The sequence below is a fragment of the Magallana gigas genome, chromosome 4 (genome assembly GCF_963853765.1).
Source record: "Magallana gigas chromosome 4, xbMagGiga1.1, whole genome shotgun sequence".
Lineage (NCBI taxonomy): Eukaryota > Metazoa > Mollusca > Bivalvia > Ostreida > Ostreidae > Magallana > Magallana gigas.
In genome coordinates this window covers 16,168,684-16,195,827 of record NC_088856.1, presented here as the reverse complement: position 1 = coordinate 16,195,827, position 27,144 = coordinate 16,168,684, and the positions used below count along the sequence as shown (strand labels likewise).

The following is a 27,144-nucleotide window of genomic DNA, read 5'->3' as shown; positions in this document are numbered from 1 at the left end:
ATTGTAAGCCCTGTATCTTGCTTAAACCTCAACGACTGGCACCCAAATTTCATTTGATCATTAGAAATGCATTCCTAAAGCATTGCAAATAATAAAAATAGAAAAATAAAATTTTACCAAAATTGTGACCATGCCCCTTTAATGTGCTTAAATGTATTTTATAATTGTAACTTGAATTTGTTTGTTTTTTAATGTCATATTGTATTAAGTTGTGTTTTTTTTTGCGTTAATAATGAATGAGTTCCTGTTGATGAGCTTATTGTTATGTATGACTGACAATCTACATTGTATGTAACTGTGAACCCACAATAAAAGAAACTTTGGCTACTTCCAAATGACATAAATGCCATGTCTGTCGTTATTCGTTAAAATAGTGATATGAAATAAAATCAAGACTGAAACAGTTTTTCAACCACTACACAAGTTTCTCTATTACCCTTTACAGCATTTAAGTTTTGGTATAAAAAAATTAAAAACATCCCGAAAAAATGACTAGACATTCAATTGTCCGTCGTCCAAAAGGAGGATGTCCAAATGAAATTGTAAGTTTCTCTAAAAGCTAAACATATGCTATATGAATACCCTGATTTGGCCGAGAAGATATAAATGTGGTCCTGTAAATACTGCTTACTCTGAGACTGCAGGGGCTGAAAAATCCCATTGTATGACGCCCGGAGCTAGTGCATTTTTCAATCGGACAAATAAAATATCAGTACCCAATGGCAAGTGATTTTTTCAAACACAACTCTTGGGTACACTGACACAGAAATTTTTTTTCTCGTACGAATCAACAATTTATTATAATTATGATTTAACTTTATTCATAAAAATCTCTGTAAAAGATAAAGGTCAAGCGCTGGAAAAGCGTGCATATATGTACACTTGAGATGTGGTGCGGTTATGACTAGTACAGCTCTACGATGGACAATTTTGCTACAAAATCAAAGAAAAAATCCGGTCATCAGTCAATTTACAATACATGTAACAACAAAGAAAGAACGGCAGCAAAACAAACTGAATACGAACAATAACCAAAAGACGCTGTTACGTCAAAACGTTCGAAAAAAACGTGGCATTGGGTAAAATATGACTTTGAAACGTGTACTGCAGCATGTGCAGAGAAATTCCTGCAGTTAGTAGCGCCAAGAACAATTCGTTTTTCAACAGATGCTAACTTTTTCCGTAAGGAATTGTTAAAGTTCCATCATACCAATGAAGTTCATATGATATACACATTTTATAAAGTATACGAAAAATGAAATAAACAAGTACACAACATTGTTTATGAAAATTGTTTTAAATTTTACCACAATAAAAAACTTGGTGGGGCAATAGGGCAAGTGAATTTTGCATAGGCACTTGCTCGAGTGGTAATTAATCTGGCAATTTGCATTAAACGTTGTCTATAAATCCTCAGACTTACGGTACCAATGCCTTCATTTCTGTCCTTTTAATTGTTTAAAAATTACATGTAACAATAAATTACAATTTTATTTCATGAAGCATACATATTATCCTTTTTGTGTAATTTTTGTTTTTGTTTTTAACTATGGCATGTAGCATAAAACAAAACAACATTAATATCAATACAAAATTCTTAAGCGAAAATTATAAGAAAAATGAAAAAAAAATATATTTTTAATACAACAAAAACAATTGTTGCAATTAGTATTGTAATAGCAATTAGGTAAAGATATGACATTATTTTGTAAACTTTTTATCTTAAAGAAAAATTGTCTCTGCTTTATTTAATGCTAAACATGTAAGGCTTAAACAAGACAGGCTTGACTGCGTATATCTAACTCAATATTACAATACATCAACGTGTTTAAGCAGGGGGATTGTATGCAAGCATAAAAACCATGGGTTTTTAATTCTTCATTTTTAAGATTTTTTTTTTTATAATTTTGTAATTCTCTAACAATGATTTGTTTGAATTGATACATGTAAGTACAACTTCTTTTCCTTTGTGGGGGGGGGGGGGGGTTAAAATGTTTACAAGACTTAGTGCTGTTTCATAACTCTTCCTTACATGACCTTGTATTTTGTTTCTAACACAGTATACTAATGTTAATGTAATGGGACTTTTTAACAACACCCAGAGACGTAGTCGTAGTCATGGACATCAGTATAACAAACCAATTGTACATTGTACAACAATTGGGTCTCCATAACATTCTCAGCAAACTTTACTCTGTCCCTTTAAAAGAGTTAAACAATCTTACTGAAAAAGTCAAGGAAAAGCTGCTTTTTTATTTTTCTACACCGGAATACATACTCGGATCCATGATTATGGATATTGCTTATCACCGGCTTTTTAAACATACAAACAGAAAATACTGCTCATGCACCGCGTTTTTTCCAGACTGCAGTATGCCAGCAAATGATTCGATGCAGTTAATATTTCAAGATAAAGTCAACCCTTTGCATTTCCTACAGTTATACTTCAACCATTCCTCCCAAACTCTTCAATTACAAACAAACTCTACCAGACCTATAAAACATCTGAAAGGTAATACTCCAACGTGTTCATGTTCATCTTCACCCTACAACTATAGTCCTGCCGAACACGTAATTACTGATGATGTTAATTTAGTTAACAACGAAGACCTGAGATCACTTATTATGAAAGGACCAACATTTTGGGAGCCTAGCTCCTTCATATGGCGTCGTAATTTTATATATATATATATATATATATATATATATATATATATATATATATATATATATATATATATATATACATATATATATATATATATATATATATATATATATATATATATATATATATATATATATGTATATCATGAATTCTGTTGAAGATTACGTAAAGCGGTGGGCAAAATCTGAAAAAGAAGACCTTGATACCTTGTCAGAGTTCGTTAAAAGCATCAGATGTATATTAAGATCTCGCATTTAACGTCCGAGAGGCCATATGAAAACATTCTATCCTTCTGTTTTCAAAAAAGTAGAAGTGAGAAAAGAACTAGATATATTTCACAATCAGTATGTACTGGTACCTGCTGATAAGGCAGGTAACAACATTGTCTTTGTTTGTAAGGCACATTATATTAATTGCATTTTCAAAGAACTATGTTTCAGTTCTACACATGGAATCCTACTTAAACCCATAGCAACCTTTAATTTTCAAGCAGAAAATACTTCAAAATCATAAATCGGTTTTGGATATCTTTAATATCCCCACTTAACAAAATTAATTAGATTTACCTTATTTGTACTGGATTCAAAAGCTTCACAAAAGTCCTTACAAACAGAGATATATAGCAGGTTCCAGTAAATGTTCTACCAAACCTTCTCTCTTTACTCTTTACTAAAATTCTTAGTGTGAGAAACTTCAAGAGTACTGTACACAATATAACCCAGAAGCGTTGTCAATCAGATGTGGATACTAAACAAGAGGCCCATGGGGCAGCATCGCTCACTTGAGCAACAATGACTTTAAATGGGCGTTCAAAAGGTATTGTGCCATATTGCCCTTCGGTAGAATAACAAAAATTATTGTATTTAACACTTATTTTTGCATTTACGTAATATTTGACATTGTACCTTTATGCAATACGATTTTTACAGAGAATAAGAAAATCCTACGCAAGATATAAAACTAAACGTTTGGTAGGGTACACTGTTAACTTCCAATTCCCTATATTTCCCCCCCACACACACTTTATAAAACGATCAAAATATATGAATGCATATAGGTTCATTTTCTTTCTCATTACCTACTAACTAGTTATCGTATTTAAAAAACTATATATTATAATAGTTATTGTATTTTATTAAAAAAATTTCTATAGATGTGAAGAAGAAAATTGTACCTCAATGCGCTCAATTCCTCAAATTTAAAACATTCAAAAATTTAATTTGTCTTCCCCTATTATAATTGAATTACCTTATTTGTACTGGATTCAAAAGCTCCACAAAATTCCTTACAAACAGAGATATATAGCAGGCTCCAGTTAATGTTCTTCCAAACCTCTCTCTTTACTCCTTACTGAAATTCTTACAGTAGTGAAGGAGAAACTTCAAGAGTACTGCACAACAATATACACCAGAAGTGGTGTGAATCAGATTTTGATATCAAAAACCTCTAAAGAATTATTAGAAACTTTGAGATCACAAAATCTTGCTCAAATTTTTAGCATCAAAAAGTACGATTTTTCAACGCTTTATACAACCATTCCCCATCACAAATTAAAATCTAGGCATTTTGATATCATCGACAGTTGTTTCTTCAAGAAAAATGGAAGTCGTAAAAATGCTTACCTTGTCATTTGAAATCTTAAAAATTATTTTGTTGAAAACCATTCTGATTGCACACACAAGTACTCTGAAGTTGACATTAAAAAGATGCCTGAGTTTCTTATAGACCACATCTATTTAGTTTTTTGAAATCAAGTCTTTCAACAATCTGTTGGATTTCCCATGGGTACCTATTGTGATCCATTGTTAGCAGATCTATTTTTGTATTCTTATGAAGCAGAATTTATCCAAAAACTTGTACGTGAAAAAATAAATCACTCGCTGTGGCCTTCAACTCAACAGTCAGGTATATCGACGACGTATTATTAATTGTAATTTCCATACTTACGTCGATACGATTTATCCCAGTGAACTTGAAATAAAACATACCACAGAGTCTGCGTCATCTGTTTCATATTTAAATATTTTACTGGACATGGACATTGATGGTAACCTAACAACAAAACTTTTTATTATATTTTTAGTTAAATACTAAAATTTGATAGGTTTAGACGCAGTTGGTGATATTACCCGCTTCGTTAGCAACACACTATTCAACGGGTAACAAAACGAATTGTTACAATTATGCGCGTACGGTTCGCAGCTTCATTCTATATAAAAGCAATAAAAATTTTGTTAAGACATTCACTCAGTGAGTGATTCAATATATCAAAACAAATAGTGCCTGTTTGGGAGGGTAACTGTTGAAATTGACACCCCTCGAAAACCATTGTCAACCTCCGCTTCGCAGAGGATGACAATGGTTTTCGAGGGGTGTCAATTACAACAGTTACCCTCCAAAACAGGCACTATTTATTGCGTGGACCCTGAGGTCCACGCAGAAAATATATAAGCGAGGTTAAACCGGATGCTATGGGGAAAATTCAGCCTGCGCATGAGCTAGCCTGGTTCCTGTGCGTAATGGGTAGCTCATGGAACCAGGCAAGCAAAGGTTTATCTAAATCGGGATCGGGATTCCATGCCATATGCACATATAAGTTCAATGGCGCTGTAATTGTAAAGTTGTCGGTAAACATCAGTACAGAAACAAAGTATTTCTTTTAAAGAAATGATCAGCATTTGATAAACTGTCAGTATTATGAAATGAGGTAATGTCAGCCGAAACTACAGCATGCATCAAATGGCATAATTTATAATGTTTTGTTGTTTTCCGAATACACATGTAGCTTAACTTTACTTTTATAGAAGGCGAGGCTAGAGTAATTCCCGATTAAAATTATTTAAGCATTTAAGTATGATTGAATAAATATGTGACTGTATTTAATAGATGATTAAATAATTATGTCACTGTATAAATGTTTAAATCTCAAGAAAAGTGCATCAAAATATGAAATTGATTTACACATTTATAGTATAGCTGTCACTGCATAACGTAGTTACATGTAACAAAGTAGTGCGAAGCGTAATGTGTGCGCAAAAATTAGAATTCGCCGAATGCCTGATACTAAACATGCAATCTTCATTAATATAATTCATAATTATTTTAGAAGTATGAACCCTTTAAATTCTGAGATTAAAAGTAAACTATATATATATATATATATATATATATATATATATATATATATATATATATATATATATATATATATATATATATATATATATATATATATATATATATACACGTAATACAACGTACAAATTTAGTGGTTAAAAGCAGGGGGCTAGAGTCGGTGGAATCTGTGATAATTTTAAGGCTTTCACGTTTTCGTTGGAAACACATGCAAATGGTCCACGTATTGCAGTCCTTTTTTAAAGGACAGCAACTTGTATAATGATAAACGCGATGACTTCAATTTTTCTGTAGTTAACTTTCGTTACTTATGTAGCAATATACCTTCATCACCTGCCTATGGTGTTTTTGTCTCTCAGTTGATTCGATACGCAAGGGCATACTCTTCGTATGAACAGTTTCTAACACGAAGCAAGCTACTGACAAACAAGTAGATAAAACAGGACTATCAACAGTCTCTCTTGAAGTAATCTTTTCGTAAGTTCTATGGTCGATACAACGACCTTGTCAGCAAATACAATCTTCCACGGGTCGCATGCTGAATGACGATTTTCATACTTATTGTTTTATCATAATTAATCACCTAATTGTCAACGGACTTTTCCGATTCTTATCCCCCGATTACGACAAGGTGTGACCGGTCAGCACAGGATGCTCACTCCTCCTAGGCACCTGATCCTACCTATATCTATTTGGAGGTCCGTGTTGCCCTGCTTTGAATTTGTATTTCGTTTTACAGATTTTAGGGATGGTTCACGGTTTTTTATTGTCATTTTCTCATTCAAAAACAACAAATGGCTACAAACCAGGATCGATGATTTTCTGCTGTAATATTTTCTTAGGAATAGCGATGATGCCTTTATCCCCGTAACAGAAATGTGTCATAACTATGGAAACTGATTTAATGGTGTCGTTTATATTTACTTGTGTCTGAAAAACTACCAAAATTAACGTATGTTTCATATTATTCATTCTATGAAGAGGGGGCCCCAGTGAGTAGTTACAGCATATCATCCTTTATTTTTTGTACAAGTATTTAATGTTTACCGAGACATTTCTAATGATCAGCCAATATTTCAGCATCAATCGTAGAATTATAAGCAAGATAACAAGCTCACAATTCTGCTAGGTTTGAGTCATTTATTGAGTTTATTACATTCAGATTAAGATTTTTAACTTGGTATTTCTTATTCAGCATTTAAAATGGTGAAAAAAGAAAGACCTCAGATCTGTATACAAACATAGAATGGTGAGCAAAGCTCTGTATCTTGCTTATAATTCGAAGCTTCATACTCAAATATGCTAGTAAACAGAAAACGTGAAAACTAAACATATGCACTTTAACAAATAAAAAGCACAAAACTGTTTCTATTAAGAAAGAGGATTTTCTATTCGTGTCCTCTTTTTTTTTCAGTGCAAAATGAAAAATGAACGCAATGCAATAGCAGAAATGAACATAAATTTTATTCATTTTTGATGTTGAACACAACATAAAATGTGATCCGTTTGATTTTATACGTAAACATTACAAAATACAGGCGATAGTTCCCAGGTTACAAGTCATAAATAATGAAAACGAAACAAAAATCAAAGCAAGCTAACACCACCGTCATATGTGAAATATTTAACCTCAATTTACTTCACAAATTCGGCACCAATATATTTTGCATGTTTCAAAGATTCCCTTCGCACACGAACTGTTGCACAACAAAGAAATTCATTTTTGTCAGATCGATCCGTTTATCATACATCATGGCTGCTTTAAACATAGAACCTCGTTTGAGAAGTATGGGAGAATTACATTCAACTGGTTATCGAACTGACTCGTAGCCAAACAGACTTGTAATCAAATTGTCGAGTAAAAAATGATTTAATTTATGATATTACGCCTTCCTTCAAAGAGTGCGAAGAATTCATAAATTTGTCAAGCTAATTAATCGGTTTTTAAGAAAAGATTGCATTTAAATGCACTTTCATGTCTTCCATTTTCCTTACTTAGTGCATTACCCTTTTTTCATAGCAACTTCACATAAAACATTTTATCTGTCATTTGAGTTTAATCATCTAAACCATTAGAAGAAAAAAATTCTTAAAGTTAATTTTAAATGAAAAAATGTCAATTTCACTTTATCATAGCGCAATTAACCTAGCCCAAGATCCTGGTGATGGAACTATAGAAGAAAACGCTAAAAAGCAGAATGGACAAAACGTGGGTTTCGGTGAAATAAAAGATGTTACAGTAAGAATTATGCTGCGAAATATTTGATAAATCAACTTTAAAAGAAACAAAAAAATTTTCATGCTGTTTATAAAAAAATGAATATTTGAGTATAGGTAAACAAGGACAGAGTGCCATCAATATAGCGAGAGCTGGGTTCAAGTCTCAAAAAGATGTTGATAAAGAAGGAACTAAAAGTACCTGCTGTGATCGTTTAGATTTTTTTTCATTTAACGATCTAAAAACAAAAACCTATATTGTTAAACAAATATGTAAACATACATTTAATAAACCATGTGAAATTTACCTTTAATTAAGGTGGAAGGCTACATCGTCACAACATGTCTGACTTCCGTATATATATATATCCTATTAGACCCGGGGGGTGTTCAAGCCATGAATGTCACAATTTAGATTTCTCTTAGCTTAGAAAAGCCTTACACTAAAAATGGTAGCAAGTGGCCTTGAGTTTATCAAAAAGTTAAAAATGTAAAGAAATTTAACGCACGACGGACGACGCACGTCGACGGACGAAGACCGATTGCATTAGGTCACCTGAGTGACTTTGGTGACCTTAAAAACTACATGAGATCACAAAATTGTCTACAAAACGAGCACGGAACTAATAACTAAATATACACTGTCTAAATATAAACGTGACGACTACAAATTTGTTTTTCAGAATTAAGCTCATTAAATCATCATGTTGCCTCGAGTTCGTGTATGCTAAACATACAAAATCCTTTGAGTGTTTTAGTAGTACATTGGGTGTGTATTTTACAAGATAACATTGTTTTCAAACACTGAGCTCGAGATATGTGTCACCTCTTGTTAAAATGCACGATTCAAAAAGCAGGAAGGAAAGGATTTAGCGAAATATACAAATCTGCACAAAAATAGAAATTACATTAATATGATGTAAGATTGCATTGCTTTTAACAAATATAAATATTTATTTCATACAGCCATTTATTATACACACAAAATGCATACTGGATATTTATATTGATTTCCTAAAATAGAACACATATTGAATTCAATATTGCCGAGTGACATTTTAAAGATAAAGTTAAAATTGTTTATTGATTACAGACAACAATTATCCTAAGTAAAAGTACATGTTCATTATATGACCATATTAATACCCCTCCCCCCCCCCCCCCCCCCCCCATAAAATAAAAAATAAAAAAGCCTAAACTTCTGTCCCATTGCATGGGCAGTGAATTTTAAAATTTAACATCGGAACGTTATGAAGATATTTAAAACAAGTATGGAGAGAATATTAAATCATTAAATCGATCTATACGTTTATGTGGCCATATTGGCCCCGCCCAAGGCCCTGACTACTTGACCCATAGACTATGAATTTCACAAATGAGATAGATGACTTTGTGGACATCATGACCATGTATTTAGTTTATCAAAAATATGTATGGAAGTAAACAAGATTTTCCAAGATTTAACACATTTTTAGTATACACAGGCAAAAGTGGCTCGCATGAATCTCATATGAAATTCGCACGAAGTTCATGCGAATTCTTCGCATGAGAAAGAGACGAAAAGTAACACGCATGAATTTCATGCGAAAACTTCATGCGATTTTGACATTATTTTCATGCAAATATCATATGATAAAAATTTCGCACGATATTCATGCGAAAATGTATATCTTATGTTTCACTGTTGTTTCATGCGAATATCATGCAAATATCATGCAATTTTCATACAAAATACTATGCAGCTTAATTCAATAATCTTGAAATATTGATCTCTTTTTATCTAAATTTGAGAATATAATCTGTTAAATTTTAAAAAGAAAACTGAAATCCTAATTAATTTGCTTTATACAGAATTAACATTAACAGAAAACAATGACAATTATCTTCTTAGGAAAATCTTCTTTATTTAGATAAGAATATAATTCAAATTTCTTCTTCCACTTCTCGAAAAGGCTTGTTTCTTCATCAATCTACAAGAAAATATACATAATGCAGTGTTCTTGAAATGTTCCTATTACTGAATGGCATACCAGTATCTATTTTGAATGTGAATTATTAATATTGGCAGATAAAAACTTAATTCATTGATATATGACATGCACTTGATAACATGATAAATGCTCGTTAAAGCAGATTTGATCAGATACAATAAATTTCTGATTGTCATATCCGAATACTACCATTCTCACTTTAAAATATCACTCTGATCCATGTCCTTGTTGTTATTTTATGCTTTCAGTTTGTGAGTTAATTACATAAACCAAATCTCTCACCTGAGCATCAATAGCCATAACTTATCAAATCTACTTTATGCTGCCAAATACAAAACATTTGGACAACTTTAAAGAGTACTGTTCATTTTGTTTAAGAGGATTTTCAAATTTTTCCTCACATAATCATCAAGACCCTTTTGTTGTTTCAATTTTTTAGGAAAATATTTCTAAATGTCAAAAACAATTTCTATTGTGGCCCAACCCTAGGAACCATTACATGTATATGAACAGATTTGAATCTACAATACCTCAAAATGCTTGCATACAAGTTTCAGCTATTTGGACCAAAGGCTTTAAAGATTTTTTTTAAAAATAACACATTTTTTATCATTCTAATTTCACTAAAAGAAGGTGTGACTTTTCATTGTTTAATTAACAAACTGGAATTCCCTTCCAACTAATATTGTTTTGTGTCAAGTTCGATTAAAATTGGCTCAACTGTTCTGGAGAAGGAGAAAATGTCAAAAGTTTACAGAGGGATGGAGACTGTCCTGGGACAGAATTAAGACAGACAATAGTGATCAACACATGAACTTTTCGCTCAAGTCGGTTGTTTGAATCACTTAAATGAGCTTCAATGTTAAACATTGATCCAAATTATTATACAATTCTTAAATAGAAGAAGTATTACTTACCACTGTATCCATGAATTCTTCCGGAATGTTGTTGGTTGTCATGCTGTTAAAATCTTTTCCAAAGAGTCTTTGCAAATCTGCATGTGCAAACTTAAGGTTCTCTGCAAATATTATTGTTGTATAATTATTAAATGGTTTCATTCCTGTTTGATCTTATAAATATCTAGATATAATTAAGTAATACAGCTATTGTAATCTTGATATTCATTAATGGATTTCTTATTTAATATTTTTCACATCTCCTACACAAATTCTTAACAAAACTACATGTAAGTTGTTGTGCTTACTCAATTACGAACCTGCTATTAATGGAGGAAAGACACTCTGGAAAAATATGGAAGGATCTTTTCTTCTCTTCTTTTGACTTTTGGAAGAAAACAAGCATATGTAATGAACAATTTTCAGGATTGGCTCGAGTATAGAGTCTCAGTATATTTAGTACTTTGATTTATCCTCACCTTTTATACAGCCAACAGGCATGTCATCATGTTCACACCATATCCGTGTAGGGATGTTTTTGTCATGCTTCAATGGAAAAGATATCAGATATTTTATTGCATAAGCCCATAACATTACGCTAAGGATATAAGCAAAGTTTGCTCTGTTCATCATCACAATACACTGCAGTTATAAATAATTGTAACGAATTCTTTATAATAATTTGCAAAAATTTCGAATGATGGTTTTTATTTATCAAAACGGGAAGCAGAGATCTTTCTATAATACATAAAAATGTCATTTAGGCCTATGTTTCTTACCTCTGTCATTCACTTTTTACTCGAGTCTCGTTCCCACTGACGTCACATATTGCGTAAATTTTTGGTACTGAGAACCGTCAGGATGGTGATTGATTTTACATAGAGCAATATACCAAAAATCAATAGATCAGATCAGATTTTGTAATTTAGATATGATTAGAATAATTATCATTAATAATTTAAAGCGCTACAGGTTGATGTGCATCTTTTTTGTAAGCCCTTGCAAACATTTCATTCGTTTCCGAAATCCCGTTCGAGTTATCTCCCGCGATAACTCATATGCAGACAGACTGAATTTTCTCTAGCTGCAAAGTTATGTACATCGGCACTGGCTGATCAGTGATGCAAGGCTGAAGCCAGCAGAAACTTTACATCAACGTCATCAAGATGTGTCCGATCTATCGTACGATTATATACTCAGCGATTGAAAAGTTTGTGATCCTGGATAGGAGAGGAGCGGATCGTCAACATGCAGGTACCCTAGAACTACGATGTTTCAAGTGTGTGCATATTGTATGTTTACATGTTATATATTAACTAACGTTTCCAGATACGTGTTTAAACACTAAAAAATCTACTGCTTTTATTAAACTTAGATGCAGGTCTTTACATGTAACTATACAATATACGGGGAAATTCGGGTTGACAGAGGGTCTGTCAATTTTCTCCGAAGAGCTTCGGATAAATTTCTATCTATTGTGTATTTCTTATACAAGAATGAATATTTGGATATCTATTGTTCTTTCCCACTGTATGCCCATACCGAGGAGCTGCATTCATTACTCTATAATCGCAATTGCTCTGACTGTATGCACTACTTTTAGGGGAAATCCGCAATCTATTTTTGTTTTATTGCCATCGTAGGCAATACACATAAGAAATAAACACTTTTAAAACATGTAGACAATTTATTTTATTGAATTAGTTAAATAAATAAACAAAATATTTCATGATTATCTTTGTTGAATATTAAATAGTCCTGTAAATATAGTACAATATCCGGGTCTCCGACTCTTTGATCGTCTGCTTTGATCGTGCCGCTATGGAATACACAGGAGCTGAGAGGGAATTTGGAAACTTTCAAATGAATCCTAACGACGAGGTTCCAACGGAAATTTCTAACAGTGATGAGGAACTGTTAAATAGCTTTGACCCAACCGTTCCTGAATTGAAGAAAATGGAAAAAGAAGTTAAAAAACCTGCATATTCTGAACTACCCCAACCAGAAACCCCTGTGGAAGACATAAAAAACAGAAGATTCAAAAATGTAACAGAGGAGCAACTAAAAAATTATCACGACTCTCATCAGTCATCCTCAACAAAGAAAAACACAGTGTGGGGGATGAAAATTTTTCAAGGTAATAATTTATATCTTTTGAAAAGCTAATTGGATAAATTAATAAAAAATGAGTGAATAAATGAATGGAAATAAATAAATAAATAAATAAATAATGAGTGAGTGAATGAATGAATGGAAATAAATAAAAAGAAAATGCAAATCTTATTTTGAAAAATTAGAAATGATAAAAATTATTTAGATTAACAAATTCTAAGGTTTTTTTCTTCTCACTTGTTAGATTGGAACATGGAAACATATGGGGAATACCTAGACACATATATAGTGTCAGCTGTCAGTCTTGGAGAAATCTTGATGAAATTCTATTGTGAAGCGGTTCCTCAAAAGAAAGCAGGTGGAAATGCCTCCACTGATGTATATCATAAAAATTCTCTAATTAATATAAGAGGAGCTATAAACCGCCATCTTCAAGATATCAATAGAAATATTGATATAGTGAGGGACAAAGAATTTAAAATGGCTAATCGAGCACTTGATGGTTTGTTGAAAGAAAGAATGAGGTCCGGAACTTCCCTCCCCACAAATCATAAAGAAATCATAGAACCAGTTGACCTTCAAAAAATGTTCACTTACTTGAAAAAGGGCTCCTCTTCTCCAGTCATTCTGAGACACGCTGTTTGGTTCCTCACATCAATTCATTTCTTGTCAAGGGGGCTGGAATTGCACCACCAACTCAACTTAAAGTCTTTTGAATTTAAAAATGATGAAAATGGGGAATACGTAACTTTATCACACGACACACAGCAGAAAAATTTCCAATGTGGAATCAGAAGTGCAGAAGCACCATCCGACAAGAGGATGTATGCTGATGATACAGAATGCTGTCCGGTTAAAATGTTAAAACTATTATTAGAAAAGACCCCCTCTGATGCCACATCACTGTTCAACCAGTATGATAAAGCTGCCCTGGCCAATTCAGAAAGAGCAGTTTGGTTCACATCCAAGCCATTATCCAAACGCACCTTTCAGAATTTTTTAACTGAAATTTGCAAAAATGCTGGTGTTGAAAAGAGGTACATGCCACACTGCATCCGCGCCACAACTATTCAACATCTTAACGACTCGGGATGGGAAGCACGTCATATTATGTTTTTATCAGGCCACAGAAACGAATCTTCATTACGATCCTACAGCAGGAATGTCTCAACTTCTCAAAAAAGAGCCCTAAGTACGACATTATCTTCACTGAAGACACAAACCTCGTCAGCAACCATGTGCGATGCGCAACATGCTGTAGTTCCTTGCCCTGCTATCCAAAATGAACTTATTCCCGTAGAAACCACCACTGCCACATCTGTTTCGTCCCAAATGTCATATCAGCTGTCCATGCAGTCGGTCACACAAACTCCTGGATTTTTCGCAAGTTCAACATTTACAAATTGTAACTTTCATTTCAAATGAAGGTGTTTACATCCGGTTGGCAGTCATGCGCAGATAACGACGCGTGAAAATATAGTTCTCAATTTGACATTTAAAATATTCCTTATATTAACATTTTAAGGGAGATACTGTTTCATCGTATCATTTTTTATATTAACAAATATAGTTTTGACTATCTATGTGAGTTAAAAAATTAAAAAAATACATTACAGTCTGAACTTTTTTTTAGTTGCAGTATCTAAATGTCAAGGTTTAATACAGGGGATCTCCAAGGGGTAAAATGCAAATATAAGTAATAAACAACGATTATTTAGTGAACATGGCGTTATGAATAGCAATTGCTCTGCTGGCATATTTACCACGATGCGCTAGCGCGCATCATGGAATATGCCAGCAGAGCAATTGCTATTCATAACGCCATGTTCACTAAATAACGTTGTTTATTTCTTAAATGAACACAGTGTAACCGTAATGATTACAAAATAAATCTGCAGATATATATTTTAAACATACAGTTGCAAGCATGCAATCTGATTTCAAGCGCGGATCCAGAAAAAAAAATTCGGACGGGGGGGGGGGGGTTGATTGAGTGAGTAACAAGGTTGGGAGGGGGAGTAAGCCATATTTTCATGAATTTTATACTTTAAATTTAAAGAGGTTTTTAGGGGGTCTGGATCCATGTCTACATGTCTACATGTATAATTTTTGTGCATATTGTCACGGTGAATCCATTTATAGGAGTATATATGCAGTGTGAAAATGTTCATAACATTTTATTTTTTTTCTTACAGGGTTGTTTTAAGATCCAAAGCAATGTTACACAGACAGAAGAATAGGTGAATGCTGCTCCAGGGCTGCATTTTACAAAAGAACTTAAGACAAAGTCATAAATATTTACAGTCTCATAAAACGATCTTTAATAAAACATAATTGACATAAAACTATTTGATTACAAATATTTCAATTCCCATAATTTCATTTTCCAGCCATAAGAATAAATCATTGATTAGTCTGTTATTAATAAGAATTCATTATTTTGGTCGTAAGTCTTAAGTTCTTTTGTAAAACGCAGCCCTGATATGTTGTATATATGATGGCTATAGCAATAACATACATGTATATCACTTGGGAAATCATGCACAACAAACTGTCCATATGATGATACCATGTAAGTATTTATTTGATGAAATATGCCTTGCGTTTTGAATATTTTTAAAGTTTGTAATTACATGTATATAAAATCAGACATGGATTAACATATATTTGATAAAAGAGGTCGGACATACCTCTTGATCTCATTTGCTTTTGATCAATAAACATTCTGGAAGTTATTTCAATACAGAGATACATTATGATGGGTTTTTTTTGTTAATTTTATCTGAGTGTATAAATCTTGTGCTTTTACGCTGTTATACATGTACTCAATACATGTACATTTGTTTGCATGTTTCATTATGAATTATATTTTGTCTTGCATATACACAAGGTTGACAAAGATATTTATATGGAGAGGGATAAAGAGACATGCTACAGAAGAAGGAAGATAAAGGCACATGATACAGACACCAGAGTGATACACCAACATCAGTCCAATAACATTGGTACACACTGAAACTTGAGACCACAAAGGCCTGGATTCTTTTGAAATATACTGTCATCTGTGCAATATCACTTGGAATCATGGAAAACTTGTATCACAGTGTTAACAATTTTCAGTGAATTTTCAATGTCTAGCATAGAAATAATTAATTTTATGTTTGAATATATAGCTGGAAATTTTCCTATATGTAATTCACTTACTGCGTTCAACAGGTTTGGTACACGCAAACTCATAAATTGTATCTCAAAAACATAAGACTTAAAGTATGTATCCTAAATAATGACCAATGCAATCAGCACAGTATTACACATGTAATAAAATCTTAATGTTTACTTACCTTCTAAGAAGAGAGATATAACTCTCAGTTGGTGTGAATGACTATTGTAAAGGCAAAGTTTTACATGTTTACATAAACAAAGACTTTAAAAGTTTTGAAAACATTTATATTTTGATAAAATGTAAACTCTATTCTAATTTTTATATGAATGTGACACAAATATCTAATCGCATGAAAAACATACGAAAAATTATTCGCATGAAAATTGTACATTTTTCATGCGAATATCATGCGAACATATTCACATGATATTTGCATGAGAAACTTTTCATCTGATTTTCGCATGATTAGCGCATGATTTTCATGCAAAAAGGAAATCGCATGAAAATTATGCGAGCCACTTTTCCCTGTGTATTACTATATTGTCCCATCCTAAGGCCTGAAGCCCTGACCTAGGGGCCATGAATTTTACAATTTTGATAGAGGGCTTCATGGACATCATAACCATGCATTTAGTTTTTTTTTTTACACATGTGTGGGGGTAGAGAAGAAGATTTGGCATTTCTCTGCGTATTTGGCCCCGCCTATGAGGCCCCGGAGTGGTAAAGCCATGAATTTCACAATTTAGATTTCTCTTGCCATTGAGATTCTTTCCACTAAAAATGGTAACATGTAGTCTTAAATTTTTCAAAAAGAAGTTTATAAAAAATGTAAAATTATTAGAGCACGATGGACGACGCACGACGACGGACGAAGACCAATTGCATTAGGTCACCTGAGTGACTTTGGTGACCTTAAGAACTACATGAAATATCATATTTACCTACAAAACGAGCACGTAACTAATAACTTAATAAACACTAAATATAAACGTAACGACTACATATTTGTTTTTCAGAATTAAGCTCATTAAATCATCATGTTGCCTTGTATGTGCTAAAAATACCAAATCCTTTATTCAGTGTCGTAGTAATACAACGGGTGTGTATCATAGGAAATAACATTGGTTTCAAACACTCAGCTCGAGATAAATGTGTCGCCCTTTCTAATAACGGCACGATTCGAAAAGCAGGAAGGAAAGGATCGGACGAAGTATACAAATGTGCACAAAAATATAGTTTACACTATGATGTAACATCGCATTGCTTTCGACAAATACAAATAGTTATTTCATACAGCCAAGTAGAACAACTACAACTTGTGGCATGGCACCTAAAGCTTGTAAGTTTTACAAGTATTTTTTTTCTATTTTATAACTGTTTTAGAGAATGAACCATATAAGTTGTTAAAGAAATGAATTAATGCCATTAAATCTGTTAATATCTAGAAGAATTTGTCGATCTGAATTATAGAAAATATAGAAGGTTTTATAAACACCAGGTACATGTAAATGCAGAACAGTGCGATTAAGAGAATATGATATTATTAATAGCTTTGAATACTGAGCCTTCCTTATTAAATAGACCACTCCACACTTTCTCTTTGCTGGGTCAACCCAAAGGGTAAAAGGGATAACCCCAACTTTCCCCTTTTCCATGCAACCAAACGTTGCGTCCTGTGATAAAATCTACTTGAATTGAATTCATTCCTTCTATGTGTGGTTTGCCCCATCATTTTGCTATTAAAATAGAACGGGAACGGAAATTTTATGACAAAGTTACGAACCTCTAAACTACAAAGGCCATTTTGAGAAATCACTCAGTTTTTCACCAAACATGGCGACCAAGGGACATAACTTTTGTAAACTTTGGATAAGTCAAATCATCAGTGCATTATTAAATACAAGGGTATAAAATATGTGATCCTTGCTACATTAAAGTTTAGAAAACACAAAATACTGTGTATAATCATTGATTATTTAATTTAAAATCTGAAATATGTAATTTCGCATGGCAAGTATTTTCTTATCTTAGCTGTATTCAAATAATACATTTTTTTCTAATATGAATTATCGGGCATTTCGGACAAGAATTCCGAGTTATAGACGAAATACCCCTAGCTTATGAATCATGTTTTGTAATATTATGAGATAAAATGAACGCTATTGAACGCTACGATGCATAATGTAACAGCAATTTAAAGAAGAAGGAAACTAAAACTATGTTGTACAATAAATCAATTAATTATCATCTACTATAATTGTAAATCGTATTTATTTTCATTAAAAACCCCGGAACAATAAATAAATCAAGAAAATCCATCGCTTAATTTAAATTTCCCGCCGCCATGGGGGCTGCCATTGAACTTTAATCTATGACGTCACATCATCTATTCCAGTTTGTCTTATCAACATAACATCAGTATTAGTAAATCATGATATTCGCTCTAAATGACAAGTTCTGGAAAATTTGAAACGATATTGATTTGAGACCGTTCTTTTACCTTTGCAAACTACAGTCATTTTACCGGTAACGAATCAGTATGCGGTTTCGTCGTGCGTGCGACTATTATTATAGGAATTCCAAATGTTTTTATTTTTTGTTTAAATCACGTTTCTTTAACCTTCTAAACTGTAGTATCAAAGTTACGAAAATATAAAGGATGAATTACGGAGATAGTTAATTCAACATCCCCTCCATTTTCCTAGTTTCGAATACGTTTTCCAGTATCGAATCAAGCGCCCTCTATCACTTCTGACAGAATATTTTGGGGCGAATTAATTTTTTAAATGCACTAGAGGTACATGTCAATAGACTTATGAATGAAGAAGGAAAAATAATTGTGGAAATATGTTATTTAAACAAATAATATGATCGTTATTTTTATAGTACAGTTTTCCCGTCAAATTGAAACTGGACTTGAACAGTTTTCATTTTACGTTACTTTATGAAATTGAATTTTCATGAAAACACTTTATAATAGTAATGGATGATAATTAGTTGCCAATCTGCCATTGTTTTGCCCGTATATCTATCAATATATCCAGCCAAATAATACTTCTCTCGCATTGAACCGATACTAGGAAAACTACACGTGGTTCTATCTGATGTCGTAATTTCATTCAAAGCTCAATTATTATTTGATATGATGCATAATCTCATTAAATGGATTATAATTACTAATTATCCACTAAAAAGGGTTCAAGAACAAACTTATTTTCATAGTTAGGTTTAATTGTTTTTACACTTTCGTTTTTTCTGCCGTGCACTTCCGGCAGTTCATATCTGGGTCACCTTTTTAATTTGTAAATAAAACGGTAAATAATCGTGCAAATGTAAAACAACTCCACACACAAATAGAATATTTGTTTCTGTATTATAATTACCTACATTGGATTTTTTAAAACTTTAACTTCGTTTTTCACAAATATTTTTTTCTAAAAATTATTCGATACTGGCGAATATTCGTTACCGGTAAAACGACTGTACAAACTAACGTCAAATGGAGCATGTTCGTTGAAATCTAAAAGCGGAGGTTAGTGTCGGAGAAATCTCCGCGTAAATGTAGAAATTGTCAACTGATGCCAAGTATCATAGAAATGTCTGTCGTCGTTATTTCGACATGGTAATTCCGACTTTAAAGAATGAATTTTAAACATCCCGATTACAATTATAACATTTATTCAGTTAGCGAGGAACTTGACTTGGAATACAAAATTAAATCGATGTCGTTTTCAACTTTGAATGATAGCAGATTAACAGCTGTCATTTACTTATGAAAATGCATATATTTATGCATACAATGATACATGTATTTATTCTTTAGATTGACGTGTGAACTCAAACATTATCAATTTTGCTTAGTCGATTATTTGAGTAACAGAAAGCCATAAACCAGCGTTAATTATATTCAGAAAACTGTGTACATTCATTTGTATATGTAAACCAAACCGGAATAGATGGTGTGACGTCAAAATAATTATTTTTTTTGGTTTTTAATACAAAAGAGTTCTACAACATATTATTTATGGAAAATTGTATTCAAACAAATAATCATAATAAAGTTTATGCCAGTACTAGTTTTATCTTAAGTTAGGATATTCTCCCCTTGATTCCAAACGCTACCGATGTAGAAATGGCCTTTTGGTTATCAATGACAGCGAACCAGTCTTATTGTACTCTGGCGTAGGTATACACACGACGAAAACAAATATCATATTAATTGGTCGTTCCATTTAAAATCCGACCATTTTAAAGCTATTCATAAATAAATTTCCTAAGAAAACAATGCTTCTGAATACATTGAATTTATAAATTGTTCCCAAGTACTACGTTTTGTCAGCGGGGACGATTTGTGCTTAGGTCGAAACAACGTTCTACATAGACAGAGTAACTGCACAGGAGAGTTTATTAAAATAAATCCCAAAAACCATGTTCGCTGTTAGTTTAAACTAATATCGTGATGTGTAGAAGGAAATTCAATGTCACGACCCTGTCTATTTCAGTTTAATAAAGAGTAACACAATTTGTTTTTACTAGTTAAATAAATTATGGCTACAATGAACATGAAAATTTATATTGATATGATTGATTTTTTTCAGGGTAGATGTACAACAACAACAAAGTTTAAATACAACAAAGATCAAATATTATACAAACAAAATATGTAATAAATAAATATATAATTATGAATAGGAAACACTCCTAACTCCTACACACAATTTAAGAATACATAATTTTCTAATGTAGCAAAAAATATGACAAAAAGGTACTCATAAAAACAAGAATAGTTTAACTTATCTGTCCATCTTCCATATAAAGGGACCTCTTCCTTTTTATGAAAAAAATGTCTTAAGTAAAACTTGGCCAAGCAAATAGGCAACGTCTTTTGAAGCCGCCCATATCCTTTTAAAATCTTGCGGATACAACAAACATATTATGGATAAAGCGGGTACGAAATCGTAGATTTGAAATCCTGTAGAGGCAAAAAATACCAAACTTTAAGCACTTTTACAACGAACTAAAAGCATACAGTGTTTAAAGTAAGAAATACTAATTACATAATTGATTAAATTAATTTAATATTTATTAACAGAAATCCATATGTGTAAGATACAATCCGATCATGTTTGGTTTTCAAATAAGTTTTTATTATTTTTAATGTCTAACTAAGCACAAATGATAGTCATCTACATGTGGAAGAAAACTTAAAACTAGTTAAAATCGACTTACATAATAAAATTACATTCTCCTTGGGTTTTTATCATTAGTTAAAATATGATTGGTGGAAACATTCGTTTAAAAATTTAAATAGGAATTATGTGATTTCTTTTCAGTCAAAACACTTTGGTTTCTTGTTCATTTCCTAATCGACGAAAGTCCTGGGTATAGCGAACCGGTAACTGTTTATCGTAAGTAGTCTTACAAAAAAAGTTTTTAGCTTTGAGTTCTTATTGTTTCCCCTGACCATGACGATTAACAATAAACTAATGAGGACAAATATTTTTTAGATTCTAAACTTAATTCATTAAATAAGAATAAAAAAAAAATATTTCTTATTTTTTCTGAAACAGATAGTACGATTTTATGTTTGTTTTACATTCATTAAATACACTGCTAATGTTACATTATCATGGATAAGTGTACAGTACAAGAGCTTATACACACATAAACATCACAGAATACTTATTGATCTGTATTCACGATAGATACAAGAAAATATTGTCATTTTTACTTCAATCAATATTTCTTTTGGTATATGCCTTTTGGCTGATCATGTGATTAAACGCCCCAGGACTGTTATCGTAGATTTAATTATGTACTAAAGTCTGTCCCAAGATATTTTTGCGTATTTGAACGATTTTTAATAAAAAATACACATACCGGTGAAAGAAGTGCAATTGAAATCGATGGAAGGGGAAATTTTAAAAGATATCTTCATTGACACATTAGCATTTTCACTCGAAAAAATCCCCAGCAACGAAAACAGATTTCTTAGGAAGATTTATAAAGGAGAATGTTTACATCTTTTCTCCATTTGGAAGTCACTCGAAATACCTCGCGCAGACATCACATTTTTTAACAGTGTATTGAAAACTGATGAGCTAACCGGGGCGCGTCAACTGAGAAATCTTGGAATTTTTTCACACCTTTGAACACCTTTGAACATCGTTTGAGCCCTGAGGCTTTTATAAATATCGAGTAATGAAGCAAAATGTGAATCGAGGATATTTTGGGACAGATTATAACCGCATGTCATCGTGTAATTTTACCAGTTTTATTTGCAATGCTACAGAGCGTTCATACTACATGTACGTGTAAACCATACGAAAGGAAGTATTGTTAATCTAAACACAAATTTATACATATAGAACTATTTGTACATACACATGTACAAATTTAATTTTAAAAAATCCTTTTTACGGAAACTAAAACTATTGACTTTGAGTTGTCTTAAATTTGATAATTCTCAATTTCTATGATTAATATATAATAAAGATATGATATGTGGTTTTTCTGAAAGTTTAATACTTTTCACTTGTAGAATTATATTAATAATTCATATTATCTACTGGAAATATCACTTTAAGTCGCTTATGCTGTCACTTTTGTCGAATAATTCCCATTATCATCATCATATGCGTTGTCATGGGTTTTAAATGAGGATATAATCATGAAACAGATAGTTTTGTTGTCGTTTTTTGAAACACTAACTGTTATAATAATTGTCAATTAATGACACCAATGAAAATGGAATAAAACTCTTCAAAGGTATTTGGTGTTACATTTAAGCATTAATTTCTTATTTTTTGAAAGATTAAAAAATGACAATAACAAACCGTGAACCATTTCAAAAATCCAGTAAACGAAATACAAATTCAAAGCAGAGCAACACGGACCTCCAAATAGATAGAGGTAGAATCAGGTGCCTAGGAGGAGTGAGCATCCTCTGCTGACCGGTCACACGCGCCGTGTGCTTTTTGATACAGTCTTATCACTTCAACGGTATGAGCACACAGATTGTGTAACGTGCGTTAGCGCATTACTAAAATTTGATTGCACATACCGTTGCAATTTTGAAACTACATCTTTTAAAAAATAAGGATTTAATGCAAATATTTACTTTTTATTAAAACTCCTTTCCTTTTCTGCAAATGTGCATGATATCATTTAATTACTGTATTATCCTGGTAGAGCCACATGCATGCTTTTTTTTATTTTCACTTGTGAAGTCGCACTTTAAGACTGTTCAACGGTAGTGACGACACAATAAAACTAATCACTTAAGGTCAAGATCTAGTAAATGAAAGATGCCTACAGGTTTATGAAATTCAAGATTTAAACTCTTTTAATGATGCTTCATAACAATATCTTTGTTTCATAGGCTGTACCGGGGCTTAAAATTTTGGTAGACACAATGAAAAATCATGTTTTAAACAACCATTTTCTATGAAATATGAAGGATAAAAGTAGCAAATCTTGGAGTTTTGTCCATTTTTTACTAATAAAATATATCTAGAATGCCTACAGTCTCTCAAAAAACGGCATCTAACAAGCTCTTGACCTCTTCTTTAAAATGATTTCAAATTAAATATAGGTACCGGGATTACTTTTCCTGTGATTAAACATAGAATGTAAAAATATTGTTTTATTTTCTACATAATTCCTTTAAAGCCGTAAAATACAGAAAAAGATTCATCAAATCAATTATGACGTCATAATGGTTCTAGCACCAAAGAGACAGTCTGGGATCATTTACTAGATCTTGACCTTAACCTTTGAGTAACTTGTGTGTACTATAGTGATATATCTGCAGTTGCTTTCCACATACTTTACATGTAAAATGTGAAATGTAAATATAATTGTATATCATGTCCGTAGAAGTTAACATCTTCAATAACAATTACATGTACATGTAGATGATAACAATCTGCTTAAGTTAAAATATTGTGATGTACTCATTTAATAGTTTTTGTCGTCACCTTATTGCTATGCTGCAAATACAAACAAATACAAACATTGGAAACAATAGCAATGGGGATTTTTGATATATTGTGGTGTATTCATGTATCAAATTTTTGTCAGATTTTTGCCGTGCAACTGAAATCTTTAATAACAATATCAATGGACAAAAAGTAGGCGACCCTTACACAAAATCGGGGAATAGGTTTTGTAGAGGTAAGTAAATGTTTACTACATTTTTGTAAAATGTTTAATTGCTTCAGAGTACATTAGTATAGTTCACCTTGTGTTTGTTGATCATATATTAAGTGGAAACATTAAAATTCGCCGTGGCTCAATTTTTCTTGTATTCCTCGTTGGTACCCCTCCCCCCAAATTTACATCCCTGACGAAAACATATTTTGAACGAATTCGTTATCTTATTGAAACTGAAAACCGACGCATCCATGAAATTACATCCCCGCGAATAAGCAAAAAATTCAAAATCCACGAAAATTGGCCCCCATGAATTTAAATGATTCCAAAGTATACATATTTGTGAAACAACTTTAAATAAGTACTGTCTTAGTTTATTACCTCAATATGAATGTAAGCTTATAATAATTAGATGTGCATTACGATCAATTCATGCATAAATGCGGGAAGGTATTTAAATGCCTTATTAAATTTACTTAACAGATACAATTGACCTGAAAAACGGGGGCCATAAAGGGAAAAAATTTGAGGAAAAAAAGATAGATCAAAAAGGAAATGACAAAGGTTCGTTCGAAATAAAACAAATTTCATCTGGTGTATTTTGCAAGACTGATTCTAAACTTCTTAAAACAGGAACATGTAGTCTTGCAACGGTAGTACTGTCATGTCCTTTCACATGTCTGATACAGGTATTTGCAAGTGCATCAAATAACCAATGATATTTGTAGCATTCATTTTTGCTATGATCTCATTATTCCGGGATGGGTTCAATTTTTAACCAGACTTCGCGAAAAAAAAGTCTTGCACTAGACAGGCCAATTGCCGATGTGTCTTTTTAAAGCAGACTTTAAGAGTAAAACACAAAACCGAACAGCATCGAGAGAGAACAATTCGCTAAACAAAAGAATCACACCGAGAACAATACACTTTCTTTAAAATCTTCGAAATAGTTGCCCAAAACTGAGTTTAGCGAGGTGAAATAAATTATATTTTTTTTTTATATTATCATTCAAGTTAAACCGGCAGGACTGCACAATTTATGTGCAAGTGTACAATTTGCATTAAAAAATAAATAAATGAACTTCTGTATATGCAGTAGGTTTAAGCTGCAAATCAAGATCATACCCGTATTTCAATATGCTTTACATTTTTTGAAAGTTTATTTTTTAAATCAACTACTCTATGTAATGATGGGGATTTTCACACTTTTGGGAATTGAACTGATCTCTATACAATAGCTCGCACCTGAAATGGTGTGAGCCTATGCACTCATTGGATTAATGAATCCGAAACAAAAAATCAATTCTTTGAAAAAATGAAAAGAATGTTCTGTTATACATTGAAGCATAAGTGTATTCAAATGATGTTGCATGTAATTAAATTTGTAGTCACTTTTTCAGTTTTCTTAGAATTTACATTCATCCATAGAGCCTAATTACCTCGAGTTGGGAAAACTGTTCTGGATGTTCTAACTTAAACACATGTCACATGGTTTTATCTTCATTAAACATCATTGAAAAAATGTTTAGATACTAAAGTAGTTTAATGCAGTCGTACCCCTAAAATATGAAAGTAAATAAAGATAATATTTTGAGAATATGAGCTTCATTTTTAGGATAATGGTGAATATATTTGAATTAAAGTTGCTGGTGACTTTTTGTTTTTAAAATAATATAAAAAAGTAATTATTAAGATAATGCATGTACATTTAAATACACAATTTTTCATTTTGATCTACAGCTATTAAAAAAAAACACAAAGAAAAATGCACATGGTTTCAATTTTGTAATAAATAAAATAAATGAATAATATAAAAAAAACTAGACAACATTGAGATAGTGAATGTCCCAAAGTTAAGGGCCCCGCTTTAATAATGGACAATAAGATGAAAGGAATTTCAGAGAATTCGGATTTGACCTTGATCTATAACTTATAGAATTTCCAGCTAGAATAGAACTTCTAATTCAATCTCATTACCTCTTACATACAGCATTTTTGTTCAATATGACCAAGATTAAGAAAATGGAAATAATATATGGTATAAAAAAGATTGTAAAGAGATCCGATTTGACCTTCACATTGACTTGGTTCAAGGTCACTGCACGTCATTAACCAAAAATCTCTGTTTAAGTAAAGTATTACCCAAATAGGGCTAAGTGCAAAGTATATATATATTCTTAAAAAGGAATTTTGTGTAATCTGATATGACCTTGACATCTGACATACAAACATCCATTGGTCACTGCGTATCCTTTGATCAAAGGCACCATTTGGGTGAAGTATGAGCCTGATTGGAGGAAAAAGAGGGACGATATATATCTGGAAGAGGATTTTTCATATAGATGTGCTATGACTTTCATATTCGATCTTGATTATTGATTCAAGGTTACTACACATTTTAGTCAAAAGCTCTGATTATGTAAATCATGAGCCAAATAGGGCTAGGAGGAAAGTATATATGCTCTGAGAAAATTATTTTTTATCAGACTGATATGACCCAGACCTCAAGGTCACTGCTCATTCTATGACCATAAACACTCTATGAGTGAAGAATGAGTCAGATTGGACCAAGGGGGAGAAGATATGCACTGGAAAAGGATTTAATTTATATATAATTCTGCTATTACTTTAACCGTAGACCTGAAAACATGGTTCGAGGTCAATGCACACCCTTTACCCTAATGCACCCTTTCGATGAAGAATAAGCTAGATTGGGCCAAGGGGAGAGATGATATGCTCCCGACAAACGATGTCCGACGGACAGAATGATCACTATAGGGCGCCCGCAGAGCGGGGTCCTTATTATCA

The 27,144-nt window shown here is 32.3% G+C and overlaps 3 long non-coding RNA genes across 3 annotated transcripts; 1 reads left to right on the top strand and 2 right to left on the bottom strand.

Moving 5' to 3' along the window:
- Positions 1-9,865: 9,865 nt before the first annotated feature.
- LOC105330987 (uncharacterized) lies at positions 9,866-11,425 on the bottom strand. Its single transcript, XR_010713634.1, has 4 exons — positions 11,387-11,425; positions 11,228-11,292; positions 10,929-11,029; positions 9,866-9,990 (listed from the first exon to the last, which is right to left on the bottom strand). It is a non-coding gene; the product is annotated as an uncharacterized lncRNA (long non-coding RNA).
- A 1,149-nt stretch (positions 11,426-12,574) lies between these two features.
- Positions 12,575-14,629, bottom strand: LOC136274496 (uncharacterized). Its single transcript, XR_010712871.1, has 2 exons — positions 13,617-14,629; positions 12,575-12,849 (listed from the first exon to the last, which is right to left on the bottom strand). It is a non-coding gene; the product is annotated as an uncharacterized lncRNA (long non-coding RNA).
- Positions 14,630-17,382: 2,753 nt separating this feature from the next.
- Positions 17,383-24,893, top strand: LOC136274484 (uncharacterized). Its single transcript, XR_010712843.1, has 4 exons — positions 17,383-17,521; positions 21,516-21,590; positions 24,265-24,357; positions 24,820-24,893. It is a non-coding gene; the product is annotated as an uncharacterized lncRNA (long non-coding RNA).
- The last annotated feature ends 2,251 nt before the right edge of the window (positions 24,894-27,144 follow it).